Genomic DNA, 17,862 nt, shown 5'->3' with positions numbered 1-17,862 from the left:
TCAGGTACTTGTGTAGCTGATGTCTGTGTCTCAAATGTGTATAGGAGAACATGTCAGGTACTTGTGTAGCTGATGTCTGTGTGTCACACATGTGTATAGCAGAACATGTCAGGTACTTGTGTAGCTGATGTCTTTGTCTCACACATGTGTATAGCATGACATGTCAGGTACTTGTGTAGCTGATGTCTGTGTCTCTCACATGTGTATAGCAGAATATGTCAGGTACTTGTGTAGCTGATGTCTGTCTCTCTCACATGTGTATAGGAGAACATGTCAGGTACTTGTGTAGCTGATGTCTGTGTCTATCACATGTGTACAGCAGAACATGTCAGGTACTTGTGTAGCTGATGTCTGTGTCTATCACATGTGTACAGCAGAACATGTCAGGTACTTGTGCAGCTGATGTCTGTGTCTCACACATGTGTATAGAAGAATATGTCAGGTACTTGTGTAGCTGATGTATATGTCTCACATGTGTACAGCAGAACATGTCAGGTACTTGTGTAGCTGATGTCTGTCTCTCTCACATGTGTATAGCAGAACATGTCAGGTACTTGTGTAGCTGATGTCTGTGTCTATCACATGTGTACAGCAGAACATGTCAGGTACTTGTGTAGCTGATGTCTGTGTCTATCACATGTGTACAGCAGAACATGTCAGGTACTTGTGTAGCTGATGTCTGTGTCTCTCACATGTGTATAGCAGAACATGTCAGGTACTTGTGTAGCTGATGTCTGTGTCTCACACATGTGTATAGCAGAACATGTCAGGTACTTGTGTAGCTGATGTCTCTGTCTCACACATGTGTATAGCAGAACATGTCAGATTCTTGTGTTGCTGATGTCTGTGTCTTTCACATGTGTATAGCAGAACATGTCAGGTACATGTGTAGCTGATGTCTGTGTCTTTTACATGTGTATAGCAGAACATGTCAGGTACTTGTGTAGCTGATGTCTGTGTCTCACACATGTGTATAGCAGAACATGTCAGGTACTTGTGTAGCTGATGTCTGTGTCTCACACATGTGTATAACAGAAGATGTCAGGTACTTGTGTAGCTGATGTCTGTGTCTCTCACATGTGTATAGCAGAACATGTCAGGTACTTGTTTAGCTAATGTCTATGTCTCTCACATGTGTATAGCAGAACATGTCAGGTACTTGTGTAGCTGATGTCTGGGTCTCTCACATGTATATAGCAGAACATGTCAGGTACTTGTGTAGCTGATGGCTGTGTCTCACACATGTGTATAGCAGAACATGTCAGGTGCTTGTGTAGCTGATGTCTGTGTCTCTCACATGTGTATAGCAGAACATGTCAGGTACTTGTGTAGCTGATGGCTGTGTCTCACACATGTGTATAGCAGAACATGTCAGGTGCTTGTGTAGCTGATGTCTGTGTCTCTCACATGTGTATAGCAGAACATGTCAGGTACTTGTGTAGAAGACGTCTGTGTCTCACACATGTGTATAGCAGAACATGTCAGGTACTTGTGTAGCTGATGCCTGTGTCTGTCACATGTGTATAGCAGAGCATGTCAGGTACTTGTGTAGCTGATGTCTGTGTCTCACTTGTGTATAGCAGAACATCCCAGGTACTTGTGTAGCTGATGTCTGTGTCTCACACATGTGTATATCAGAACATGTCAGGTATTTGTGTAGCTGATGTCTGTGTCTCTCACATGTGTATAGCAGAACATGTCAGGTACTTGTGTAGCTGATGTCTGTGTTTCTCACATGTGTATAGCAGAACATGTCAGATTCTTGTGTAGCTGATGTCTGTGTCTCACACATGTGTATAGCAGAACATGTCAGGTATTTGTATAGCTGATGTCTGTGTCTCTCACATGTGTATAGCAGAACATGTCAGGTACTTGTGTAGCTGATGTCTGTGTCTCTCACATGTGTATAGCAGAACATGTCAGATTCTTGTGTAGCTGATGTCTGTGTCTTTCACAAGTGTATAGGAAAACATGTCAGGTACTTGTGTAGCTGATGTCTGTGTCTGTCACATGTGTATAGCAGAACATGTCAGATATTTGTGTAGCTGATGTCTGTGTCTCTCACAATTGTATAGGAGAACATGTCAGCAGATAAAGCACAGACACCAGCAATGCTTTACTATACATTACACAGACATGAGCAGGGAATGGGGAGGGGTAACAGGGGTGACAGCACTGTCTCTCACATGTGTCCTGCCTATTTTGCCTAGTAAAGAAAAAATAAATTTACAACGCTTAATGTATGATTTGACTAGATAAAGGCTGGGATAGAATCCTTTAGGGCTACTCCTGAAAGTGTTTGTGACAGAGTTAGTTACAGAGACCTGATGACAGGTTTCCTTTAACTTTTAAAATGTTTTGTCAATGTAACTGTGTGAGGGCTTATTTTTTGCTAAGGGACCTGTTATTTACACATACGGGGTTCATAAAGCTTTTTTAAAGCAATTAACCTAATTTTTGTGTGATGGGTGATTAAAAATGGTACATTTTTGCATTTTTTTTCCTTTATTTTTATTTAAGTTTTTTTCTCATTTTCACAAAATTTGGTCACACGAAAATAAAGGAAGACAGGTTTACTTTTTATTCCATCCCTGAACATGTGACCTTCCACCTGAAGGTATGTGCTCACACCCAGTCTCCATAACAGCAGTCTCCTTAGGACCCAAGATTCTTGGCACAGACTTGCATCCTGTGACGTGTGCTGAGAGAAGGGAATTTCCAGGCTGCTTCCCGCACACATGGGAACTTCTGCAATGTTACATCTGTTTCTGAATAGGTAGGGGGGGGGGTAAGATTCACTTTCCATACCTGTGCACACCTTGTACTGCTCCCTGCCTTGTCTGGTAGAAAAAAAGTGAATGACATCAAGTTTGTGATAATGTATGAAGTTCATTATGACCCCTGATCCCTGCTGGTTATGATAGAAAGATGAAAGGTATGAAATTCATTATGACCCCTGACCACTGCTGGTTATGATAGGTGTCAGGTCACACAGGACATGGCAGCTCGTTATGTATGGGCGGTGTAGTCACAGAGAGGAAAGAGCGCCCATGCTGACCCCTGACCACTGCTGGCTATGATAGAAAGGTGTCAGGACACACAGGACATGGCAGCTCGCAGTGTATGGGGGGTGTAGTCACAGAGGGGTCAGAGCGCCCATGCTGACCCCTGACCACTGCTGGCTATGATAGAAAGGTGTCAGGACACAGGACATGGCAGCTCGCTGTGTATGGGGGTGTAGTCACAGAGGGATCAGAGCGCCCATGCTGACCCTTGACCACTACTGGCTATGATTGCAAGGTGTCAGGACCCAGGTCATGGCAGTTTGCTGTGTATGGGGGGTGTAGTCACAGAGATTTCAGAGCGCCCATGCTGACCCCTGACCACCGCTGGCTATGATAGAAAGGTGTCAGGACACACAGGACATGGCAGCTTGCTGTGTAAGGGGGTGCAGTCACAGAGAGGTCAGAACGCCCATGCTGACCCATGACCACTGCTGGTTATGATAGAAAGGTGTCAGGACACACAGGACATGGCAGCTCGCAATGTATGGGGGGTGTAGTCACAGAGGGGTCAGAGCGCCCATGCTGACCCCTGACCACTGCTGGCTATGATAGAAAGGTGTCAGGACACAGGACATGGCAGTTCGCTGTGTATGGGGGTGTAGTCACAGAGAGGTCAGAGCGCCCATGCTGACCCATGACCACTGCTGGCTATGATAGAAAGGTGTCAGGACACACAGGACATGGCAGCTCGCTGTGTATGGGGGTGTAGTCACAGAGGGGTCAGAGCGCCCATGCTGACCCCTGACCACTGCTGGCTATGATAGAAAGGTGTCAGGACACACAGGACATGGCAGCTCGCTGTGTATGGGCAGTGTAGTCACAGAGGGGTCAGAGCACCCATGTTGACCCCTGACCACTGCTGGCTAAGATAGAAAGGTGTCAGGACACTGGACATGGCAGCTCACTGTGTATGGGGGGTGTAGTCACAGAGGGGTCAGAGCGCCCATGCTGACCCCTGACCACTGCTGGCTATGATAGAAAGGTGTCAGGACACACAGGACATGGCAGCTCACTGTGTATGGGGGATGTAGTCACAGAGGGGTCAGAGCGCCCATGCTGACCCATGACCACTGCTGGTTATGATAGAAAGGTGTCAGGACACACAGGACATGGCAGCTCGCAGTGTATGGGGGGTGTAGTCACAGAGGGGTCAGAGCGCCCATGCTGACCCCTGACCACTGCTGGCTATGATAGAAAGGTGTCAGGACACAGGACATGGCAGCTCGCTGTGTATGGGGGATGTAGTCACAGAGGGGTCAGTGCGCCCATGCTGACCCCTGACCACTGCTGGCTATGATAGAAAGGTGTCAGGACACAGGAGATGGCAGCTCGCTGTGTATGGGGTTGTAGTCACAGAGAGGTCAGAGCGCCCATGCTGACCCCTGACCACTGCTGGCTATGATAGAAAGGTGTCAGGACACACAGGACATGGCAGCTCGCTGTGTATGGGCGGTGTAGTCACAGAGGGGCAGAGCACCCATGCTGATCCCTGACCACTGCTGGCTATGATAGAATGGTGTCAGGACACACAGGACATGGCAGCTCGCTGTGTATGGGGGGTGTAGTCACAGAGAGGTCAGAGCGCCCATGCTGACCCATGACCACTGCTGGCTATGATAGAAAGGTGTCAGGACACACAGGACATGGCAGCTCGCTGTGTAAGGGGTTGTAGTCACAGAGAGGTCAGAGCGCCCATGCTGACCCATGACCACTGCTGGCTATGATAGAAAGGTGTCAGGACACACAGGACATGGCAGCTCGCTGTGTATGGGCGGTGTAGTCACAGAGGGGTCAGGGGACCCATGCTGATCCCTGACCACTGCTGGCTATGATAGAAAGGTGTCAGGACACTGGACATGGCAGCTCGCTGTGTATGGGGGGGTGTAGTCACAGAGTGGTCAGACCGCCCATGCTGACCCCTGACCACTGCTGGCTATGATAGAAAGGTGTCAGGACACACAGGACATGGCAGCTCACTGTGTATGGGGGATGTAGTCACAGAGGGGTCAAAGCACCCATGCTGGCCCCTGACCACTGCTGGCTATGATAGATAGTTGTCAGGACACAGGACATGGCAGCTCCCTATGCATGGGGGGTGTAGTCATTGAGCGGTCAGAGCACCCATGCTGACCCCTGACAACTGATGGTTGTGATAGAAGGGTGTCAGGACACACAGGACATGGCAGCTCACTGTGTATGGGGGTGTTGTCACAGAAGGGTCAGAGCGCCCATGCTGACCCCTGACCACTGCTGGCTATGATAGAAAGGTGTCAGGACACACAGGACATGACAGCTTGCTGTGTATTGGAGTGTAGTCACAGAGAGGTCAGAGCGCCCATGTTGACCCCTGACCACTGCTGGCTAGGATAGATAGGTGTCAGGACACAGGACATGGCAGCTCGTTATGTATGGGCGGTGTAGTCACAGAGCGGTCAGAGCGCCCATGCTGACCCCTGACCACTGCTGGCTATGATAGAAAGGTGTCAGGACACACAGGACATGGCAGCTCGCTGTGTATGGGCGGTGTAGTCACAGAGGGGTCAGAGCACCCATGCTGACCCATGACCACTGCTGGTTATGATAGAAAGGTGTCAGGACACACAGGACATGGCAGCTCGCAGTCTATGGGGGGTGTAGTCACAGAGGGGTCAGAGCGCCCATGCTGACCCCTGACCACTGCTGGCTATGATAGAAAGGTGTCAGGACACAGGAGATGGCAGCTCGCTGTGTATGGGGTTGTAGTCACAGAGAGGTCAGAGCGCCCAAGCTGACCCATGACCACTGCTGGCTATGATAGAAAGGTGTCAGGACACACAGGACATGGCAGCTCGTTGTGTATGGGCAGTGTAGTCACAGAGGGGCAGAGCACCCATGCTGATCCCTGACCACTGCTGGCTATGATAGAAAGGTGTCAGGACACACAGGACATGGCAGCTCGCTGTGTATGGGGGGTGTAGTCACAGAGGGGTCAGAGCGCCCATGCTGACCCCTGACCACTGCTGGCTATGATAGAAAGGTGTCAGGACACACAGGACATGGCAGCTCGCTGTGTATGGGGGGTGTAGTCACAGAGAGGTCAGAGCGCCCATGCTGACCCATGACCACTGCTGGCTATGATAGAAAGGTGTCAGGACACACAGGACATGGCAGCTCGCTGTGTAAGGGGTTGTAGTCACAGAGAGGTCAGAGCGCCCATGCTGACCCATGACCACTGCTGGCTATGATAGAAAGGTGTCAGGACACACAGGACATGGCAGCTCGTTGTGTATGGGCGGTGTAGTCACAGAGGGGCAGAGCACCCATGCTGATCCCTGACCACTGCTGGCTATGATAGAAAGGTGTCAGGACACACAGGACATGGCAGCTCGCTGTGTATGGGGGGTGTAGTCACAGAGGGGTCAGAGCGCCCATGCTGACCCCTGACCACTGCTGGCTATGATAGAAAGGTGTCAGGACACACAGGACATGGCAGCTCGCTGTGTATGGGGGGTGTAGTCACAGAGAGGTCAGAGCGCCCATGCTGACCCATGACCACTGCTGGCTATGATAGAAAGGTGTCAGGACACACAGTACATGGCAGCTCGCTGTGTAAGGGGTTGTAGTCACAGAGAGGTCAGAGCGCCCATGCTGACCCATGACCACTGCTGGCTATGATAGAAAGGTGTCAGGACACACAGGACATGGCAGCTCGCTGTGTATGGGCGGTGTAGTCACAGAGGGGTCAGGGGACCCATGCTGATCCCTGACCACTGCTGGCTATGATAGAAAGGTGTCAGGACACTGGACATGGCAGCTCGCTGTGTATGGGGGGGGGTGTAGTCACAGAGTGGTCAGACCGCCCATGCTGACCCCTGACCACTGCTGGCTATGATAGATAGGTGTCAGGACACAGGACATGGCAGCTCCCTATGCATGGGGGGTGTAGTCATTGAGCGGTCAGAGCACCCATGCTGACCCCTGACAACTGATGGTTGTGATAGAAAGGTGTCAGGACACACAGGACATGGCAGCTCACTGTGTATGGGGGATGTAGTCATAGAGGGGTCAAAGCACCCATGCTGGCCCCTGACCACTGCTGGCTTTGATAGATAGGTGTCAGGACACAGGACATGGCAGCTCCCTATGCATGGGGGGTGTAGTCATTGAGCGGTCAGAGCACCCATGCTGACCCCTGACAACTGATGGTTGTGATAGAAAGGTGTCAGGACACACAGGACATGGCAGATCACTGTGTATGGGGGTGTTGTCACAGAAGGGTCAGAGCGCCCATGCTGACCCCTGACCACTGCTGGCTATGATAGAAAGGTGTCAGGACACACAGGACATGACAGCTTGCTGTGTATTGGAGTGTAGTCACAGAGAGGTCAGAGCGCCCATGTTGATCCCTGACCACTGCTGGCTATGATAGATAGGTGTCAGGACACAGGACATGGCAGCTCGTTATGTATGGGCGGTGTAGTCACAGAGAGGTCAGAGCGCCCATGCTGACCCATGACCACTGCTGGTTATGATAGAAAGGTGTCAGGACACACAGGACATGGCAGCTCGCAGTGTATGGGGGGTGTACTCACAAAGGGGTCAGAGCGCCCATGCTGACCCCTGACCACTGCTGGCTAAGATAGAAAGGTGTCAGGACACAGGACATGGCAGCTCGCTGTGTATGGGGGGTGTAGTCACAGAGGGGTCAGTGCGCCCATGCTGACCCCTGACCACTGCTGGCTATGATAGAAAGGTGTCAGGACACAGGACATGGCAGCTCGCTGTGTATGGGGTTGTAGTCACAGAGAGGTCAGAGCGCCCATGCTGACCCCTTACCACTGCTGGCTATGATAGAAAGGTGTCAGGACACACAGGACATGGCAGCTCACTGTGTATGGGGGATGTAGTCACAGAGGGGTCAGAGCACCCATGCTGGCCCCTGACCACTGCTGGCTATGATAGATAGGTGTCAGGACACTGGACATGGCAGCTCCCTATGTAGGGGGGTGTAGTCATCGAGCGGTCAGAGCTGACCCCTGACCACTGCTGGCTATGATAGAAAGGTGTCAGGACACACAGGACATGGCAGCTCGCAATGTATGGGGGGTGTAGTCACAGAGGGGTCAGAGCGCCCATGCTGACCCCTGACCACTGCTGGCTATGATAGAAAGGTGTCAGGACACAGGACATGGCAGCTTGGTGTGTATGGGGGGTGTAGTCACAGAGGGGTCAGTGCGCCCATGCTGACCCCTGACCACTGCTGGCTATGATAGAAAGGTGTCAGGACACACAGGACATGGCAGCTCACTGTGTATGGGGGGGTGTAGTCACAGAGGGGTCAGAGCACCCATGCTGACCCCTGACCACTGCTGGCTATGATAGAAAGGTGTCAGGACACAGGACATGGCAGCTCGCTGTGTATGGGGGGGTGCAGTCACAGAGAGGTCAGAACGCCCATGCTGACCCCTGACCACTGCTGGCTATGATAGAAAGGTGTCAGGACACACAGGACATGGCAGCTCGCTGTGTATGGGCGGTGTAGTCACAGAGGGGTCAGAGCACCCATGCTGGCCCCTGACCACTGCTGGCTATGATAGATAGGTGTCAGGACACTGGACATGGCAGCTCCCTATGTATGGGGGGTGTAGTCATCGAGCGGTCAGAGCACCCATGCTGACCCCTGACAACTGATGGTTGTGATAGAAAGGCGTCAGGACACAAAGGACATGGCAGCTTACTGTGTATGGGGGTGTAGTCACAGAGGGGTCAGAGCGCCCATGCTGACCCCTGACCACTGCTGGCTATGATAGAAAGGTGTCAGGACACACAGGACATGACAGCTTGCTGTGTATTGGAGTGTAGTCACAGAGAGGTCAAAGCGCCCATGTTGACCCCTGACCACTGCTGGCTATGATAGATAGGTGTCAGGACACAGGACATGGCAGCTCGTTATGTATGGGCGGTGTAGTCACAGAGAGGTCAGAGCGCCCATGCTGACCCATGACCACTGCTGGTTTTGATAGAAAGGTGTCAGGACACACAGGACATGGCAGCTCGCAGTGTATGGGGGGTGTACTCACAGAGGGGTCAGAGCGCCCATGCTGACCCCTGACCACTGCTGGCTATGATAGAAAGGTGTCAGGACACAGGACATGGCAGCTCGCTGTGTATGGGGGGTGTAGTCACAGAGGGGTCAGTGCGCCCATGCTGACCCCTGACCACTGCTGGCTATGATAGAAAGGTGTCAGGACACAGGACATGGCAGCTCGCTGTGTATGGGGTTGTAGTCACAGAGAGGTCAGAGCGCCCATGCGGACCCATGACCACTGCTGGCTATGATAGAAATGTGTCATGACACACAGGACATGGCAGCTCGCTGTGTATGGGCGGTGTAGTCACAGAGTGGTCAGAGCGCCCATGCTGACCCCTGACCACTGCTGGCTATGATAGAAAGGTGTCAGGACACACAGGACATGACAGCTCACTGTGTATGGGGGATGTAGTCACAGAGGGGTCAGAGCACCCATGCTGGCCCCTGACCACTGCTGGCTATGATAGATAGGTGTCAGGACACAGGACATGGCAGCTCCCTATGCATGGGGGGGTGTAGTCATTGAGCGGTCAGAGCACCCATGCTGACCCCTGACAACTGATGGTTGTGATAGAAAGGTGTCAGGACACAAAGGACATGGCAGCTCACTGTGTAAGGGGGTGTAGTCACAGAGGGGTCAGAGCGCCCATGCTGACCCCTGACCACTGCTGGCTAAGAAAGAAAGGTGTCAGGACACACAGGACATGACAGCTTGCTGTGTATTGGAGTGTAGTCACAGAGAGGTCAGAGCGCCCATGTTGACCCCTGACCACTGCTGGCTATGATAGATAGGTGTCAGGACACAGGACATGGCAGCTCGTTATGTATGGGCGGTGTAGTCACAGAGCGCTCAGAGCGCCCATGCTGACCCCTGACCACTGCTGGCTATAATAGAAAGGTATCAGGACACACAGGACATGGCAGCTCGCTGTGTATGGGCGGTGTAGTCACAGAGGGGTCAGAGCACGCATGCTGACCCCTGACCACTGCTGGCTATGATAGAAAGGTGTCAGGACAATGGACATGGCAGCTCGCTGTGTATGGGGGAGTGTAGTCACAGAGTGGTCAGAGCGCCCATGCTGACCCCTGACCACTGCTGGCTATGATAGAAAGGTGTCAGGACACACAGGACATGGCAGCTCACTGTGTATGGGGGATGTAGTCACAGAGGGGTCAGAGCACCCATGCTGGCCCCTGGCCACTGCTGGCTATGATAAATAGGTGTCAGGACACTGGACATGGCGGCTCCCTATGTATGAAGGGTGTAGTCATCGAGTGGTCAGAGCGCCCATGCAGACCCCTGACAACTGATGGTTGTGATAGAAAGGTGTCAGGACACACAGGACATGGCAGCTCGCTGTGTATGGGCGGTGTAGTCACAGAGGGGTCAGAGCACCCATGCTGACCCCTGACCACTGCTGGTTATGATAGAAAGGTGTCAGGACACACAGGACATGGCAGCTCGCAGTCTATGGGGGGTGTAGTCACAGAGGGGTCAGAGCGCCCATGCTGACCCCTGACCACTGCTGGCTATGATAGAAAGGTGTCAGGACACAGGACATGGCAGCTCGCTGTGTATGGGGGGTGTAGTCACAGAGGGGTCAGTGCGCCCATGCTGACCCCTGACCACTGCTGGCTATGATAGAAAGGTGTCAGGACACAGGACATGGCAGCTCGCTGTGTAAGGGGTTGTAGTCACAGAGAGGTCAGAGCACCCATGCTGACCCATGACCACTGCTGGCTATGATAGAAAGGTGTCAGGACACACAGGACATGGCAGCTCGCTGTGTATGGGCGGTGTAGTCACAGAGGGGTCAGAGCACCCATGCTGATCCCTGACCACTGCTGGCTATGATAGAAAGGTGTCAGGACACTGGACATGGCAGCTCGCTGTGTATGGGGGGTGTAGTCACAGAGTGGTCAGAGCACCCATGCTGACCCCTGACCACTGCTGGCTATGATAGAAAGGTGTCAGGACACACAGGACATGGCAGCTCACTGTGTATGTGGGATGTAGTCACAGAGGGGTCAAAGCACCCATGCTGACCCCTGACCACTGCTGGCTATGATAGAAAGGTGTCAGGACACAGGACATGGCAGCTCCCTATGTATGGGGGGTGTAGTCATCGAGCGGTCAGAGCACCCATGCTGACCCCTGATAACTGATGGTTGTGATAGAAAGGTGTCAGGACACAAAGGACATGGCAGCTCACTGTGTATGGGGGTGTAGTCACAGAGGGGTGAGAGCGCCCATGCTGACCCCTGACCACTGCTGGCTGTGATAGGTTTCAGGACACACAGGACATGACAGCTTGCTGTGTATTGGAGTGTAGTCACAGAGAGGCCAGAGCGCCCATGTTGACCCCTGACCACTGCTGGCTATGATAGATAGGTGTCAGGACACAGGATATGGCAGCTCGTTATGTATGGGCGGTGTAGTCACAGAGCGGTCAGAGCGCCCATGCTGACCTCTGATCACTGCTGGCTGTGATAGAAAGGTGTCAGGAAACACAGGACATGGCAGCTCGCTGTGTATGGGGGTGTAGTCACAGAGGGGTCAGAGCGCCCATGCTGACCCCTGACCACTGCTGGCTATGATAGAAAGGTGTCAGGACACAGGACATGGCAGCTCGCTGTGTATGGGGGGTGTAGTCACAGAGGGGTCAGAGCGCCCATGCTGACCCCTGACCACTGCTGGCTATGATAGAAAGGTGTCAGGACATACAGGACATGGCAGCTCGCTGTGTATGGGGGGTGTAGTCACAGAGGGGTCAGAGCGTCCATGCTGACCCCTGACCACTGCTGGCTATGATAGAAAGGTGTCAGGACATACAGGACATGGCAGCTCGCTGTGTATGGGGGGTGTAGTCACAGAGGGGTCAGAGCGCCCATGCTGACTCCTGACCACTGCTGGCTATGATAGAAAGGTGTCAGGACACACAGGACATGGCAGCTTGCTGTGTATGGGGGTGTAGTCACAGAGGGGTCAGAGCGTCCATGCTGACCCCTGACCACTGCTGGCTATGATAGAAAGGTGTCAGGACATACAGGACATGGCAGCTCGCTGTGTATGGGGGGTGTAGTCACAGAGGGGTCAGAGCGCCCATGCTGACCCCTGACCACTGCTGGCTATGATAGAAAGGTGTCAGGACACACAGGACATGGCAGCTCGCTGTGTATGGGGGTGTAGTCACAGAGGGGTCAGAGCGCCCATGCTGACCCCTGACCACTGCTGGCTATGATAGAAAGGTGTCAGGACACAGGACATGGCAGCTCGCTGTGTATGGGGGGTGTAGTCACAGAGGGGTCAGAGCGTCCATGCTGACCACTGACCACTGCTGGCTATGATAGAAAGGTGTCAGGACATACAGGACATGGCAGCTCGCTGTGTATGGGGGGTGTAGTCACAGAGGGGTCAGAGCGCCCATGCTGACCCCTGACCACTGCTGGCTATGATAGAAAGGTGTCAGGACATACAGGACATGGCAGCTCGCTGTGTATGGGGGATGTAGTCACAGAGGGGTCAGAGCGCCCATGCTGACCCCTGACCACTGCTGGCTATGATAGAAAGGTGTCAGGACACACAGGACATGACAGCTCGCTGTGTATGGGGGTGTAGTCACAGAGGGGTCAGAGCGCCCATGCTGACCCCTGACCGTTGCTGGTTATGACAGAAAGGTGTCAGGACACACAGGACATGGCAGCTTGCTGTGTATGGGGGATGTATTCACAGAGGGGTCAGAGCACCCATGCTGACCCCTGACCACTGCTGGCTATGATAGATAGGTGTCAGGACACAGGACATGGCAGCTCGCTGTGTATGGGGGGTGTAGTCACAGAGGGGTCAGAGCGCCCATGCTGACCCCTGACCACTGCTGGCTATGATAGAAAGGTGTCAGGACATACAGGACATGGCAGCTCGCTGTGTATGGGGGATGTAGTCACAGAGGGGTCAGAGCGCCCATGCTGACCCCTGACCACTGCTGGCTATGATAGAAAGGTGTCAGGACACACAGGACATGACAGCTCGCTGTGTATGGGGGTGTAGTCACAGAGGGGTCAGAGCGCCCATGCTGACCCCTGACCGTTGCTGGTTATGACAGAAAGGTGTCAGGACACACAGGACATGGCAGCTTGCTGTGTATGGGGGATGTATTCACAGAGGGGTCAGAGCACCCATGCTGACCCCTGACCACTGCTGGCTATGATAGATAGGTGTCAGGACACAGGACATGGCAGCTCGCTGTGTATGGGGGTTGTAGTCACAGAGGGGTCAGAGCACCCATGCTGACCCCTGACCACTGCTGGCTATGATAGAAAGGTGTCAGGACACACAGGACATGGCAGCTCGCAATGTATGGGGGGTGTAGTCACAGAGGGGTCAGAGCGCCCATGCTGACCCCTGACCACTGCTGGCTATGATAGAAAGGTGTCAGGACACAGGACATGGCAGCTCGCTGTGTATGGGGAGTGTAGTCACAGAGGGGTCAGTGCGCCCATGCTGACCCCTGACCACTGCTGGCTATGATAGAAAGGTGTCAGGACACAGGACATGGCAGCTCGCTGTGTATGGGGGTGTAGTCACAGAGAGGTCAGAGCGCCCATGCTGACCCCTGACCATTGCTGGCTATTATAGAAAGTTGTCAGGACACACAGGACATGGCAGCTCGCTGTGTATGGGCGGTGTAGTCACAGAGGGGTCAGAGCACCCATGCTGACCCCTGACCACTGCTGGCTATGATAGAAAGGTGTCAGGACACAGGACATGGCAGCTCGCTGTGTATGGGGGGTGTAGTCACAGAGGGGTCAGTGCGCCCATGCTGACCCCTGACCACTGCTGGCTATGATAGAAAGGTGTCAGGACACAGGACATGGCAGATCGCTGTGTATGGGGGTGTAGTCACAGAGAGGTCAGAGCGCCCATGCTGACCCCTGACCACTGCTGGCTATGATAGAAAGGTGTCAGGACACACAGGACATGACAGCTCGCTGTGTATGGGCGGTGTAGTCACAGAGGGGTCAGAGTACCCATGCTGACCCCTGACCACTGCTGGCTATGATAGAAAGGTGTCAGGACACTGGACATGGCAGCTCGCTGTGTATGGGGGGTGTAGTCACAGAGCGGTCAGAGCGCCCATGCTGACCCCTTACCACTGCTGGCTATGATAGAAAGGTGTCAGGACACACAGGACATGGCAGCTCACTGTGTATGGGGGATGTAGTCACAGAGGGGTCAGAGCACCCATGCTGGCCCCTGACCACTGCTGGCTATGATAGATAGGTGTCAGGACACTGGACATGGCAGCTCCCTATGTAGTGGGGTGTAGTCATCGAGCGGTCAGAGCTGACCCCTGACTACTGCTGGCTATGATAGAAAGGTGTCAGGACACACAGGACATGGCAGCTCGCAATGTATGGGGGGTGTAGTCACGGAGGGGTCAGAGCGCCCATGCTGATCCCTGACCACTGCTGGCTATGATAGAAAGGTGTCAGGACACAGGACATGGCAGCTTGGTGTGTATGGGGGGTGTAGTCACAGAGGGGTCAGTGCGCCCATGCTGACCCCTGACCACTGCTGGCTATGATAGAAAGGTGTCAGGACACACAGGACATGGCAGCTCGCTGTGTATGGGCGGTGTAGTCACAGAGGGGTCAGAGCACCCATGCTGACCCCTGACCACTGCTGGCTATGATAGATAGGTGTCAGGACACAGGACATGGCAGCTCGTTATGTATGGGCGGTGTAGTCACAGAGAGGTCAGAGCGCCCATGCTGACCCATGACCACTGCTGGTTATGATAGAAAGGTGTCAGGACACACAGGACATGGCAGCTCGCAGTGTATGGGGGGTGTACTCACAGAGGGGTCAGAGCGCCCATGCTGACCCCTGACCACTGCTGGCTATGATAGAAAGGTGTCAGGACACAGGACATGGCAGCTCGCTGTGTATGGGGGGTGTAGTCACAGAGGGGTCAGTGCGCCCATGCTGACCCCTGACCACTGCTGGCTATGATAGAAAGATGTCAGGACACAGGACATGGCAGCTCGCTGTGTATGGGGTTGTAGTCACAGAGAGGTCAGAGCGCCCATGCTGACCCATGACCACTGCTGGCTATGATAGAAATGTGTCAGGACACACAGGACATGACAGCTCGCTGTGTATGGGCGGTGTAGTCACAGAGGGGTCAGTGCGCCCATGCTGACCCCTGACCACTGCTGGCTATGATAGAAAGGTGTCAGGTCACAGGACATGGCAGCTCGCTGTGTATGGGGTTGTAGTCACAGAGAGGTCAGAGCGCCCATGCTGACCCATGGCCACTGCTGGCTATGATAGAAAGGTGTCAGGACACACAGGACATGGCAGCTCGCTGTGTATGGGCGGTGTAGTCACAGAGGGGTCAGAGCACCCATGCTGATCCCTGACCACTGCTGGCTATGATAGAAAGGTGTCAGGACACAGGACATGGCAGCTCGCTGTGTATGGGGGGTGTAGTCACAGAGGGGTCAGTGCGCCCATGCTGACCCCTGACCACTGCTGGCTATGATAGAAAGATGTCAGGACACAGGACATGGCAGCTCGCTGTGTATGGGGTTGTAGTCACAGAGAGGTCAGAGCGCCCATGCTGACCCATGACCACTGCTGGCTATGATAGAAATGTGTCAGGACACACAGGACATGACAGCTCGCTGTGTATGGGCGGTGTAGTCACAGAGTGGTCAGAGCGCCCATGCTGACCCCTGACCACTGCTGGCTATGATAGAAAGGTGTCAGGACACACAGGACATGACAGCTCACTGTGTATGGGGGATGTAGTCACAGAGGGGTCAGAGCGCCCATGCTGACCCCTGACCACTGCTGGCTATGATAGAAAGGTATCAGGACACACAGGACATGGCAGCTCACTGTGTATGGGCGGTGTAGTCACAGAGGGGTCAGAGCACGCATGCTGACCCCTGACCACTGCTGGCTATGATAGAAAGGTGTCAGGACAATGGACATGGCAGCTCGCTGTGTATGGGGGAGTGTAGTCACAGAGTGGTCAGAGCGCCCATGCTGACCCCTGACCACTGCTGGCTATGATAGAAAGGTGTCAGGACACACAGGACATGGCAGCTCACTGTGTATGGGGGATGTAGTCACAGAGGGGTCAGAGCACCCATGCTGGCCCCTGGCCACTGCTGGCTATGATAGATAGGTGTCAGGACACTGGACATGGCGGCTCCCTATGTATGGGGGGTGTAGTCATCGAGTGGTCAGAGCGCCCATGCAGACCCCTGACAACTGATGGTTGTGATAGAAAGGTGTCAGGACACACAGGACATGGCAGCTCACTGTGTATGGGGGGTGTAGTCACAGAGGGGTCAGAGGGCCCATGCTGACCGCTGACCACTGCTGGCTATGATAGAAAGGTGTCAGGACACAGGACATGGCAGCTCCGTGTGTATGGGGGGTGTAGTCACAGAGGGGTCAGTGCGCCCATGCTGACCCCTGACCACTGCTGGCTATGATAGAAAGGTGTCAGGTCACAGGACATGGCAGCTCGCTGTGTATGGGGTTGTAGTCACAGAGAGGTCAGAGCGCCCATGCTGACCCATGGCCACTGCTGGCTATGATAGAAAGGTGTCAGGACACACAGGACATGGCAGCTCGCTGTGTATGGGCGGTGTAGTCACAGAGGGGTCAGAGCACCCATGCTGATCCCTGACCACTGCTGGCTATGATAGAAATGTGTCAGGACACTGGACATAGCAGCTCGCTGTGTATGGGGTGGGTGTAGTCACAGAGTGGTCAGAGCGCCCATGCTGACCCCTTACCACTGCTGGCTATGATAGAAAGGTGTCAGGACACACAGGACATGGCAGCTCCCTATGCATGGGGGGGTGTAGTCATTGAGCGGTCAGAGCAACCATGCTGACCCCTGAAAAATGATGGTTGTGATAGAAAGGTGTCAGGACACAAAGGACATGGCAGCTCACTGTGTAAGGGGGTGTAGTCACAGAGGGGTCAGAGCGCCCATGCTGACCCCTGACCACTGCTGGCTAAGATAGAAAGGTGTCAGGACACACAGGACATGATAGCTTGCTGTGTATTGGAGTGTAGTCACAGAGAGGTCAGAGCGCCCATGTTGACCCCTGACCACTGCTGGCTATGATAGATAGGTGTCAGGACACAGGACATGGCAGCTCGTTATGTATGGGCGGTGTAGTCACAGAGCGGTCAGAGCGCCCATGCTGACCCCTGACCACTGCTGGCTATGATAGAAAGGTGTCAGGACACACAGGACATGGCAGCTCGCTTTGTATGGGCGGTGTAGTCACAGAGGGGTCAGAGCACCCATGCTGACCCCTGACCACTGCTGGCTATGATAGAAAGGTGTCAGGACAATGGACATGGCAGCTCGCTGTGTATGGGGGAGTGTAGTCACAGAGTGGTCAGAGCACCCATGCTGGCCCCTGACCACTGCTGGCTATGATAGATAGGTGTCAGGACACTGGACATGGCGGCTCCCTATGTATGGGGGGTGTAGTCATCGAGTGGTCAGAGCGCCCATGCGGACCCCTGACAACTGATGGTTGTGATAGAAAGGTGTCAGGACACACAGGACATGGCAGCTCACTGTGTATGGGGGGTGTAGTCACAGAGGGGTCAGAGCGCCCATGCTGACCCCTGACCACTGCTGGCTATGATAGAAAGGTGTCAGGACACAGGACATGGCAGCTCCGTGT

Source organism: Engystomops pustulosus, chromosome 1 (assembly GCF_040894005.1).
Source record: "Engystomops pustulosus chromosome 1, aEngPut4.maternal, whole genome shotgun sequence".
In the NCBI taxonomy this organism is placed as follows: Eukaryota; Metazoa; Chordata; class Amphibia; order Anura; family Leptodactylidae; genus Engystomops; species Engystomops pustulosus.
The sequence above is the reverse complement of the archived record's forward strand: the minus strand, read 5'-3'. Positions refer to the sequence as shown.